At 43.9% G+C, this 12,747-nt stretch overlaps 1 protein-coding gene across 11 annotated transcripts in view; it reads left to right on the plus strand.

Annotated features, from left to right (window-relative positions):
- The first annotated feature begins 8,248 nt into the window (after positions 1-8,248).
- The window catches only part of LOC117721841 (uncharacterized), a 14,346-nt gene continuing 9,847 nt past the window's right edge, over positions 8,249-12,747 (plus strand). For 2 of the 11 annotated variants that reach the window (XM_076914360.1, XM_076914365.1), the window contains exons 1-2: positions 8,777-8,997; positions 9,223-9,401. The gene's annotated coding sequence lies outside the window, so the exon portion shown is untranslated. Of the gene's footprint in view, positions 8,515-8,762; positions 8,998-9,222; positions 9,402-11,260; positions 11,732-12,747 lie in introns of those variants that run through there. The other 9 variants (XM_034520661.2, XM_034520663.2, XM_076914366.1 and 6 more) reach the window with 8 other exon arrangements.

Here is a 12,747-nt window from a genome sequence, read left to right on the forward strand (position 1 = left end):
GCAGGAGGGGTGTTTGGGGCGGAGTTTTACGCACCAAAAGTGTGACTGCCTCTTCCTTCTTCTTTCTCTTTTGAGCTGTTAGAGACTCCATTTTGGATAACAAAGTTTCCAAATTTTCTATTTATTATTTGCTATTATTTATTTATTTATTTATTATTATTATTTTTTTTTTTGCTGATCTTTTCCCAATTTGTCCCAGCTCGCCAGTGTTTAACCTTTTTGTATTGTTCCGTTCCCCCAGAAAATTTCCCCGTTGCTTTATTGCTGACGGATAAATTGCTGCTATGCCGCGGACTTCCACATCTCTGCTATACCGCGGACTTTTAAATCACCGCTTTACTGCCGTCTTTTGAATTGCCTCTTTACCAAGGACTTCTGAATTGCCTCTTTACCGAGGACTTCTGAATTGCTGCTTTACCGTGGTCTTTTAAATTGCTCCGGAGATTTTCTTTCTTTATTTTCCCCCTTTAACCTGGGAACTTACCGGTACTGCCGTTTCTAAGGTGAAGAGTTCTGGATCCGTGAGAATTTCTCCTCGGGTCCCTCATTCCCGGGTTTCTTCTTTCCCGGATTTCTTCTCTCTTCTTTCCTGGGTTTCTTCTTTGTTCTGTCCTGGGTTTCTTCTTTCTTCTGTCCCGGGTTTTTTCTTTCTTCTTTCCCGGGTTTCGGCACCACTTGTCGCGCCCCACTCGACCAGCAAGGAAGATGCAAACAACCGGATCCTTCTCAACAGCCTTTATTGCAGAAGCGCTTCTTCATTCTTGCAGGAGACCCTGAGTGCCCAGGGCGAGGTGCTTATATACCCTCAGTCCTGGGCAGGGAAAAGCGCATGGAGGTGCGTGATTGGTCAGAATTGCAGTGCCTCATTAGCATACCCTATTAGCACACCCCATTAACATACCCCACTCGGGAGGGGGTGATTGGTCAGGATTGTAGTGCCTTATTAGCATACCCCGCTCGGGAGGGGGTGATCGCATGTCCAGTGCACTTGTTTACCGATATGTCGTACCAGAAGCCGGCTCCATCTTGACCAGCTGAGTCGGGTCAGCAGCCTACATTGTACTGTTTAAATTTGAATTTCCTTGTAATGTTTGAAACAAATTGCTTAACTCATACTACCACTTAATCCAGTTGTAGACCTTAGTCAGTTAATCTCTCCCATATTAATTTTTTAAAGTTGTTAAGAGTTTGCAATTGGTCCCTATGCATCTGTACCTGTTGTGACTGAATTTTTTGTTGACTGATTTTATAACCCAAATAACTAAGTGAATCTCCTCTTTGTATTTTTCTGGAGCAATCTATAACCCCTAGCATGGCAGAATTCTTTGTGTTACTTTAAACATATTCTCTAAAACATCTTTGTCAGAATCAGCCAATAAAATGTCATCCATATAATGATAAATGATAGATTGAGGGAAATGCTTATGAATTATTTCTAATGGTTGTTGCACAAAATACTGACATAAAGTTGGACTATTTAACATTCCCTGTGGAAGTATCTTCCAGTGGTACCTTTATAGTGGATGACTATGGTTCAGATTAGATACTGAGAGAGCAAACGTTTCCCTACCTTTCTTATGCAAGGAACTGAGAAAAAACAATCTTTTAAATCAATTATTATTATAGGCCATGATTTTGGTAACAAAGATGGTAAAGAAATTCCAGCTTGTAAAGGACCCATTGGTTAAATTACCTTATTAACTGCTCTTAAATCTGTTATCATCCTCCATTTTTCTGATTTTATTTTTACAACAAACATAGAGGAAATCCATAGGCTGGTTGACTCTTCTATATGTTGAGCCTCCAGCTGTTCTTGTACCAGCTGTTCAAGTGCCTACAATATTTTTGTTGTTGTTATGGGCCACTGCTCTTGCCAGACAGGCTGGATTAATAGCCATTTTAGGGGCAAGGCTGTTGGTATGTCAACAGTGGGTTCTTTTATAAATTTGTAAATTCAATCCCTGTGATGTCCTGCATTTGGATAATGGGCACTGCTTGTGGTAGTTCTTGATCACCTGTATCAATATCTTCCCCAGGAGCATCTACCATATCACCCCTAATTTCCTCATTTGCTGTCCCTGGAATTGTAGGAGTATTAATTTGAGTACCTCACTGTTTGCTGTCCCTGGAATTGTAGGAATATTAATTCGAGTACCTCACTGTTGTAAAAGATCCCTTCCCCATAAGTTTATGGGTACATCAGCTACTCAAGGTCTCAACTTTCTTGTTTGCCCTTCTGGTCCTGCACAGGTAATCCATTGGACACTTTGCCTTATACATGATAATTTACCAATTCCTATAAATTGTGTGTAAACCTTCTGAAGTGGCCAATCTAGATTCCAAGAGCTTTGGGAAAGTATACTGAGATCAGCTTCTGTATCCACCAAACCTTCTATGTCAACACCATTCATTTGTACTATTAATTTGATTCTCTGATCATTAACCACTGTTTGCCACAACACACATTTTCCACTACTCCCAAAAGACCCTGTCCTTTCTACTGGAGTGGCTTTGCCCTTGATGTAAAGAAACAACAACAGTTGAACAATTCTGTCCTGTGCATCAATTTGAATCTCTTTTTTCACATTTGCCATAATTTTCATTTCTTCCTTGCTATCCCCATCTACTATATCTGGGTGCACAATAAATCCTTGAGAAGTTAATTCATTTTTTTCCGAAGAATATTCCCACTGTCCCTAAGGGTAAACCAGTGGTAAACCATAAATACCGGTGGTTAACTGTGGTGGATAGCTCTAGCCTCTTGTTGTCATGGTAACTCCACTCCTGGGAGGGGCTGCGAAGGAGGAGTGAATCTTGTAAACCTTCTGTCCAATCAAATTTGTTAAATAAAGGCTACAGCCAGTGATTGGGCAGTAGAAGAGGAGTGGGAGGAGCCAGAGGGAGGAAAAGGGAAGACGAGAGGAGCGGAAGGGGGAGAGAAGGCGGTGCGGAGTTGGCAGTTGGCCGAGAGAGAGGGTAGTTGATGGAGGGAGAGAAGACGAAAAAGGCCTTGACCTAGAAAACCGCAAGTTGTTAAGAGCTCTCTTAGCCGGGGAAATAGTGTAGTTTAATGGTAAATCTGCCCAATCTAGGCATGCAGCATTCATTTGATACTTATTGACTTGTGTCGTTATTCTATGGACTCCCTATGGGCAAGAGATTTACCGCAACAGTTAACTTGTAACATTCAACTTTTGTGGATAATGTTAGAGGGCTGTCTATGGCCAGCTCCAAAGTTGCACTTCCTTCTGTAGCATGTATAAGATCAGAGATACTCCATTTTGATGTTTTTGACCACTTGGTACTACCTGACTGACCGAAGGAAAATGGCTCATACTGTTTGCTGCATGGCCTTGAGCTGACAGGCCCCTCGGTTTGTTTGCTGGTGGCAGAGGTTACCCTGTATGTCTCTCTTGGACTGACAAACCTTAGACCAATGTTTGCACTTTGTACAGCAGCTACAATGCACTGGAAGCCTTTGTGGCTCATTGCTTGTTCTTTTCTCTGAATACCATATTCTCTGGAGTTCATGTACCTGCTATTTTGAGCTCTGAATCTTCTAGCCTTACAATTTCTTTGGACATGACCAAACTCAGTAAAGCATTGAGCATTTTGATCCCTGAAATGTCTAGCTATGATTTGGCCTATGATACTGCTTTTGAGAACCAATACCAGTTATCTCCTTTACCCATTTGTCTATCAGGGCTCCTCCTGCTTTCAATGGTCTGATTGCTCTCTCACATTCAGTATTTGCATTTTCAAATGCCAATATTTCTATCAATGACTGTCTAGTTTCAGTATATGATATGGCTCCATTTACACCTGAACCCAACCTCTGTAAGAAGTTTGTAAAGGCTTCTGCAGAACCCTATATTACCTTAGTAAATGAGGTGGTTCCCCACCCTCGCGCCTGATCCTAGGCTCCTCAGTCACATTCCAGGCCCTTAACGGTGCAACACAGCATTGTTCAATAACAACATCATCAGACTTGATTTGTTCTTGTAAGTCAGCATAATGTCCTTCACCAAGCAGCTGGTCTTTAATAACATTTATCCCCCAAATTACATTGTTCTATTTTTGTGGCTTTGTGCATCCACCAGGACAACCATTGTAATTGTTGTCCAGCTTCTAGTACAGCTGACACCAATCCCTTCCAGTCTTGGGGGGATAATCCTATGTTGCTTGGCCCAATTATTTAGCATTTCTTTAAGAAATGGAGAGTGAAAGCCATACAACACAAGAGCCTCTTTAACATGCTTTAGATCTAGCGTTTCTATCTGACACCAGGTCAACTCATTATGAGCATGGCCACCATTCTTAGCAGGCATATGCTGAACTAAGACTGAGAAAGGTGAAGATTCCTGTGTAATCCCAAACAGACCCTTTGGTGGTACACTTAGCAGAACCTGTTGGCTCTGTACTGCATTCCTGCTCTTCTGCACCCCCTGTCTCCCTGAGGTTTCCTGGGCACATGGCAGTGAAAGTGCATGGAGCATGGTGGGTGCCGTTCACCTTCCTCCATAGTTTGCTTTCCCACTTTCACCGTGTGGTGAATTCCCAGTGTCAGCCGTCAAGCCTGACCCTTGTTGTTCTCCTCCCTCTGGCCCTTTATGCTTCCCAAGCACTTTGACCTCTTTCTTCAAACTCTCTAATAGAAGAGAACTCTCAGCTTTCCCCATAAACCCTTTGAAAATAGTATAAATGAAAACTATGAAGCAAAACCAAAAAGCTTCCTCTGGGAGCAAGTCAAGAAGACTACCCAGCAGCAGCTGCTCCTATCTTGGCAACCTCCTTAAATAACGTTGCTAACCCATCAAAACCTGCCTTTTCCTCTAGTACATTCGAAGCAGAGTTACCCATAATGCCTAAGGCATGCATTGGGAGCTACCTGTAGGCTTAGATTTTTCAAAACCTACTTTAATAAGGTTTCTTAAATGCTTTAACCTCCCTTCTAGCCCACCACCCACCAGAGGTAGTGGAAAGGAAGGGTTAATAGGGCAAAGGGAGACGTGGACCTCTTTAGAAATAGTTCTTTTGGGTGATTACAATCTTCTACAAAGTTGGACTTTCTTAGCCAACATTTTGTAGCCTGGGGTCGGTAGCTGTTGCAACAGGCACTCAGTCCTTTTAGGGTGCATTTCCTCAGGAAACCTCTAATGGAAGGATCAGATGTCGGCATTTAGTGTCTTTAAATCCTGGGGCAGCCTGTTTCAGCAGGTATGTTGCCTGCTGAAGCCTCCCACTGGGTCTGTCCATTTAAGAGTAAAAATGGGGGCTGGAGAGATGGCTCATCGATTAAGAGCACTGACTGTTCTCCCAGAGGTCCTGAGTTCAATTCCCAGCAACCACATGGTGGCTCACAACCATCTGTAATGGGATACAATGTCCTCTTCTGGTGTGTCTGAAGACAGCGACAGTGCACTCATATACATAAAATAAATTATTAAAAAAAGAGTAAAAATAGGTTGACTCAGCTCTGCCAAGGGGAGGCTGAAGAATGCATATTTCAGGTTCAAGACAGTGTTCATATTTCTCTGGAAGAATCATACTCATATGGATCTGAGGTCTCAAGTTTCTTCGCAGGCAGGAGAGGCATATTCCAGGATGACTGGCAGGGCACCAGGATGCCTGTCTCTTCAAGCCAGGCAATATGGGCTAATTTCCTATTTGTTCCCAGAGTCATCACATATTGTTTAATCTGGATGGAGGTAGCTGAACTAGTTAGTTGAACAATTATAGGTGCTTGGTGTTGGGCCAGTCCTGGGGCGTCTGTTTCTGACAGAGAAGGAGATACCAAAATTTTGCTGGATATCTGTGAGTCTATGTCTCATCATCAGAGAAGGTAATGGTGGATTTTTGTTTATGCAGAAGTTCTTGTCCCAATCATCTTCTGTTATTAAATACCCTTTCAGCTCCCTCCATCAGCCAGGACATACTTATACCTTCAAACATTCCCAAATTTTACAACCTTTTCTAATAGCTGGGGCTGACTGGGTGACAAAGAAAATATTTCTTTTTGTTTTGTTTATGTTTTTTTCCTCAAGCTAGGGTTTCTCTGTGTAGCCATGGCTGTCCTGGAACTCACTCTGTAGACCAGGCTAGCCTCAAACTCACAGAGATCTGCCTGCCTCTGCCTGCCAAGTGCTGGGATTAAAGGCATGCACCACCACCTCCTGGCAAAAGGAAATCGTTTTAGCAGATATCGTTAATCCTTTAAAAAGAATCTATTGAAAGTTTTTAAAAGTTTTCTTGGTCAGTGTTGGACAGAAGGGAAAATCTCATTCTGTCCGGTTGTGTTGTCTGGCAGTGTTCCTCTTTCCCAGCCCAGGAGCATCTTAAAAAGAAAACTTTTTAAAGAGAATGGTGGTTTTTATGGATCATTGGTTAAAAGGAGACATAAATCATGAAAGAGAAAGGAGTGGAACATTTTCTTTTCCTGCTCTGCACGGAGCAGTGCAGAGGGAATGTTTACCTGAGGGAACTATATATAATTCACACATATATATGAATTCATACTGTGCACGAATGCATATATGTATGTGCACCATGTTTGTGTCTAGTGCCTCTGGAGGTCAGAAGAGGGAGTAGGATCCCCTGGAACTGTAGTTATGGATGACTGTAAACTACCATATGAGTGCTGGGAACCAAACTTTGGTCCCTCTGAAAGAGTAGCCAGTGTTCTTAACCACTGATTTGTCTTTCCCGCTCCCTATGTCTCAACTTTTGATATTTATATTTGATGTATCTTTGTTGTTTTGGTTTGATCACCTGTCTTGTCACAAGTGTATGCTATTGACACTGCTGCTGGGTCACAGTCTCTTTGTACCTCTCCAGCCCATTAGCATTTCATGTATAAAATTAAGAGTGCTGTTGTTTGGTGTGCATGTGCAGAATCCCAGTTTTCTCTTGAGAGATTGTTTTCTTTAATCACCACATTACAACTGTGTTTATCTCTTCTAATGAATTCTCCCTAGAAGCCTTTCATCAGACAGTGTCTGCTTTCTCATGAGTGTCTCCAGTGTCCTTTAAGCCCTTCCTCTGTATGGTGATGATTGTAACTGCACAAAATGGATAAGCCAGCATGCATTTAGCTGATTGGTTCATTTTAAATGACAGCAAAGCCTTGACTAAAAGAGACGTGAATAAAACCTTTCAAGTTTCTATGAAGAAAGCTCTCAGATCCTACCTGGCCTTGTTAGTAGTGGCCTACAGCACAGAGGGCAGGAGAGAGTTAGATCAGTCAAGCCTACCAGGTGGATTATGTGTGACCCTCAGTGGGATGGGGTTAGTGAGCATGCATGTGTACATGTGTGGCATATGTGTGAAGTTTGCCCTGTGGTGCTTGAGATGAAAAAAACCTCACCATGAGGCAGCTTCTCTTGTGCAAGTCTGAAGTTAAGTCCTTGGATCCAAAGTGGATGAACTCCTAATCAGTTTGATTTGACCCAGGACCACTCCCTATTTTAGTGTGCTTTAGTCATTTCTGTGGCCTCGTGGATGCAGGCATCTTCAGTGTGTAAGGATCCCTCAAATACCTTCTGTTGATTCTGACTTCTGTTGATTTTGACTTCTGGAATAGTTCGTGATTGTTACTGGAAGTCTTTCATGAAGTATATCCTGAATTCCTGGTTCTTTGGCTTCCATCTCCTTTGTTGGAATTGCAGGAAAAGCAATAGCACCACAGTGGTCTTGGAATGGGTTCTCTTCTCTGGTTAAAAAGAAAATGTGCTACTTGTTAAAATTTGAGCAATCTTTGGCGTGACTTGCTGAAATTCCTGAAACCTGGAGGACATCAAGTCCTGTTTCAGTTTGATGGGGGTGAATTGGGCCCTGGTCTAGTTGTGAGGCAAAATGATCGCTGCCTTGGGCACTGTGTGTAATGGAATGTACCTTAAGTACCTATTGAGTGCAAGAAGACAACAGTGACAGTTTTGGGAGGCACAAGAAAGTCCTGCTTCAATCAAATCTTGAAGCGGACCTGCATGAACTTGGGTGAAAGCCAGAGCTAGGAAGGGCTGTGTGGTCCACGTCTTTTAATTTTAGTTCATCCACTTATGGGAACTGTTATTCAGGTCTTACTAGCCAATCAGGGCTCTGGGGGCAGGCCTTTCATTCACAAGAACCAAGGGAAGCTGCTTCTGTCACTCAGGCCCTCGTGGGTCAGTGTTAGCCAATCAGAACCTTCAGGACAGGCCACTCACTCACGAGCGCCTAAAGGAACTGCTTCATCATTCAGGGGATGCTAGCCAATTAGAGCAATGGAGTCGGGTCATCCACGCAGTAACGCCTAGGGAACGCCCGTCAATCAGACGTGTGGTGCAGCTCTAGCCAATCAGAGCTTCGGGGCAAGATGTCCAATCAAGAGCACCAGCCGGAGACGAGAGGTGGGTGCTTTCCGCCGCCATACTGCAGATTCTGTTCCGACTCTTCATCGCGTGATCCCGTGAGCTGCGGTGTGATCGCCGCTGCCGGGAGTTGTAGGGGTGGCGCAGACGACTCGGCAACCGCGCCATGGTGAGGGCGGGGCCGCTGTCCCCAGACGGGGAGGAGCGGCCGGCCGAGCCGGGGTGGTGGTGGTGGGGCCTCCCCGGGGCTGGGGGAGGGGTGGGACCGGCCGGCCGAGCGGACATCCTGTGCGTTCCATGGGGCGACGCGGGCCCCATCACCGGCCAGTCCTTGTCTCGGAGGACTCTGTCCACTTCCGCCTCCCCGGCCATGTCTGCGCAAAGCGCGGGGAGCGGAAGGTCCCGCCCAATGCGGGGGTAGCTTCCGGGTTGGTGACGTCACCGCCCAGTGCTGGCGCCCTGTTTGTGCTTTTGGTGTCGCACTTATGCCTGCTGTGTTCCCTGCGCTGTGGTCTAGATGTTGTGGGCTTTGTAGGTCTAGCATCAAGTGTGAGTTAATTTTGTGAAATTTTCTTGAGTCTTTGTCCAAGGGGTTTCTTTCGGATGTTGTTCCAGAAACAGTTCTAGAAAAGATTGTGCTACTTTATGAAAGGTCAGCTTGTCTCCTAATTTTTTGTTTTGTTTGTGGATCTGTTTATTATTCCTAAATAGTGTGTTGTTGTGTGTATTTGATTGGAAATATTAGGAGAGTGTTGTGGGTTCGTCTATATTGTGCTAACCGTTTTGGCTCTTTTAAAAAAATATTTACATATAAAATTTAGTAATCTCTTATGTTTCTGATACGATTTTTTTTTTTTTTTTTTTTTGCATTTTGTAGGAATTATCTTAAATCTGTAATTGAAACTGGGAGTGACATTTTAGGATTGTGTCATCTGGTCATGAGGATATTGTACCAGAAACAGACAAGCACGTTTTCGTCTTTTTACAATGTCAAAATTTATTGAATAGAAAGTAAAAAGGTGTCATGCATCCGGTGGTAATCTGGCCAAGGCTAAGGCAAGTTCCATTTTTCCAAATCCTAATTACTAATCTTCATATCACACAGTAAATATATAATTATATGTGCATATGCTGTTTACAGAATCAACATGAGTTACAGAGGCTGCAGCAGAGTTCAGAGGGTCCTAGAAGTTGACTGAGAGAAATGCAGGTAGTGTTTGAGTTAATGAGATAAATTAGAACACACACCAGTGAGATACAGGGACGGAGCTTTGAATGAAGCCTGGGGCTGTCAGGTTTGAACGTGGCTGTAGTGGTCTAGCTATGATATGAAAGGCAGACTGAGATGAGGTTCTGGTGGACAGACAGGGACCCAGTTGAACTGAAGCTGTGAAACAATCAGGCGTCCCTGACCAGATCCTTGGCTCACACATCAGATATCAGATGACAGGTTGGTTTCAGGCCACACCATCCCAGTGCTGGATGTCGATCCCTTAAGGAGGCCAGACAAGGGAGTTGCATGTCCTTTTGTATCCTGTGTGTGGTGTTTTACTTGCAAATATGTCTGTGCACCACTTGCATGCCTAGTGCCTGCAGAGGCCAGCGGAGGACATCGGGTCTCCTGAAATTGTAGTGAAATATGGTTGGAAGCTGTCATGTGTACTCTGGGAATTGGTCCTCTGACAAACAGCATCTGGGTTCTTAACCACTGAACCACACCACCTCTTTAGCCTTTTCTTTTAGCTTGTGTAGGTAAGAATGACCTTGAACTCCTGATTCTTTTGCCTCTATTTCCAGGTGCTGGAATTTCATATATAATTCATGCGAGAGGCATGCACCATGACACCTATCTGAGTTCTCTTTTTCTTTAACAATTTCATACATGTATCTGACTGTTGTAATGTCTCGCTAATTTCCCTCTCATCCTCCTTGTCCTTTTCTGCTTACAGTTCCCTGGGAAGTATCCCATGTTTCCTGCCCCCTCCATCTCCTTTTTGCTTTGAGACCCACTTTTCACCAGGTTCATCATGTGACTTCAGGTTCCAACCTATCCATTTGAGCGCTTCAATGGGTGCACAGCTGAAGACAGTGATTTTCTCCAGACTCCCTCAGTATCTGAATCATGGTTGACCATTGATTGCCCTGTCTTGTGTCAGATCCATGGCATTGCTGTTGTCAAGTGGAGTCATAAGCACTTTAGCTCTGCAATGCTGAAAAGTCAACGTTGTACATCCCGTCTCACTGTCTCCTGGGCCTTAACAGTCTTTATGCCTCATCTTTCACAGTGATCTCAGCATCTTGGAAGTGGTGATATAAATGTCCTGTTTCTGACTGAGCACTCGGGTGTCAGCTTACTCTCAGCTCCTTGAGAAGCTGTGCATCGCTGCAGAGGGGGCTTCTCTATGTTAGACTGGGAGGAGCAGTTGGTCTGTGGGTATAAGCAATATTTAGAAGGTAACTGGGTGCCAGGACAATTTAGCTAAACAGTACTGCTAAGTTTATCCCTCTAGCCGCAACCATGAGTTTCGGGCTTAGTTTACTATGCCAGACATGGATTCTCTGAAGGCGTGAGCCTCGAGTCCAGTTAGAGAGCCAGCTGGTGTTATCCTCAGAACAGTTATACCCTGTTGCACAGGTGGACGTATCTGGCTTGGCAGGTTGGTTTTGCATGTTGTAGAGGTCTGGGTCGGACATTCTGTGCCTGTCACTCCTCCCCAGCAGCCTGCACAGTGCCCCAGAGCACTGTGAAAGCCAACAGGGAGGAAGCTTTCAGCTCAGTGCCAGTTTGAGTTCCTTCTGCATTGTAACCAGTGTGTGGGGTGTCTTCAGTAATAATAGCCAGATCTGGAGGGCAACCAAGAGGAGCGCACGAGCCTATGAGGTCTCCCTGACCAATGGCTGAGAAGGAGGTAACTCTCTCCTGCTTGGAGTTATGGCTTAGTAACCATTGGCTTTCAGAAGCATCATCTATTGTAGGATATCTCTCCCTTGTTTTTATCATTGTCTTAACCTACACATGACCTTACTGTAGCACTGCTGGATACATGGTCAAAGGACTTTCTATCCTACACCAGGAGATACTTGTATAATCATGTTCATTGTCACTCTTAATTTGTAAAACCAGGAAATAAAATCAGCCTACATGTCCAGCTGGTGAGTAGTATACATAAAGGGCTTCCATTCAGCTGTGAAGAAAAAAATATGAAATTTGCAGGTTAGTGGATGAAACTAGATAAACATACTGAATTAGCTGATAGTTGAAGCTGGGACAGTGAACACCCTGTGTCCCTCTCCTGTAGGTCTTAGCTCCACGCACATCCTTAGATTGGTGTGTCATAACTTGCAGAGCTTGAAGAAGTAAGGAAAAGGCCACCGGGGAGCTGCTGGTAAGGACGGAGGAAATAGCAGCACAGATAATAAACAGGAAGACTCGTGGGTGAGGAGTTTGAGCTTGGGCATGCAGGGTGGGCTGCGCGGGGCGTACGGGGGAAAGGAAGACGAGTTCATGAGACTAAGGATGCGGGAACGAGCCACATGGACACCTACTACTTTGTTAGCCAAGTGACATTACTTCCATAAGTTATTTTGTCGTTAATAAAACATTTTGATTTTCAATACTGAGTAATTTCTGATTGTACTGTCTTTATTTTATTTTTATCTATTTATTTTTTTATTTCTGGAGATGGTCTTACTCTGTATCCCAGGCTGACCTAGAATTTATAGGTTGCTCCTGCTGGCCTTGAACTTGGAACCCTGCTGTCTGCTTCCTGACAGCTGGACTTCCAGGCTTATGCGCCTGCCATATCTTGAGAGTCTCCCTTGCTACATTTCAGCAGCTCTCTGCATTTATAACTCATAGTGTTACTGTTTTGATAATTAAAAATGTAGAATTTAGTTTTGCGTATGCGTATTTTGCTGCATGTATGTCTGTGCCCTGTGTGTGTCTGGTGTCCATGGAGGTCAGAAGAGGGTGTCAGATCCCATTGGACAGGAGTTCCAGATTGTTAGGAGCCATCATGTGGGGGCTAGGAACAACCTGGCTTCTCTGCCAAGGCAGCCCAGTTCTTCATTGAGATTCTTTTGCTTCTTTGTCCAAAGTTGGGTCTGTGTGGGTTTGTTCCTGGGTTTTCTGCTCCAGTGAATCGTTCATTGCTTACCAAATGTAAGTGCACTCTTATGTTTGTGGTTGTTTTGTAGGAAGTCTTAAAGTCCTGTATTGTCAGTGTGTGTGTTGGTCAGAGTTGTGTTGAGCAGTCTTTTTACTCCTCTTCATGTTTCCCATCAGTTATAACATAGTCTGGTTTTGAATGTTAAGAGAATCTGTTGAGTTTAACTTTTTTTTTTTTTTTTAGTTTTTTTTTTTTTTTAGACAGGGTTTCTCTGTGTAGCCCTGGAACTCACT

This window comes from Arvicanthis niloticus, chromosome 16 (genome assembly GCF_011762505.2).
Source record: "Arvicanthis niloticus isolate mArvNil1 chromosome 16, mArvNil1.pat.X, whole genome shotgun sequence".
In the NCBI taxonomy this organism is placed as follows: Eukaryota; Metazoa; Chordata; class Mammalia; order Rodentia; family Muridae; genus Arvicanthis; species Arvicanthis niloticus.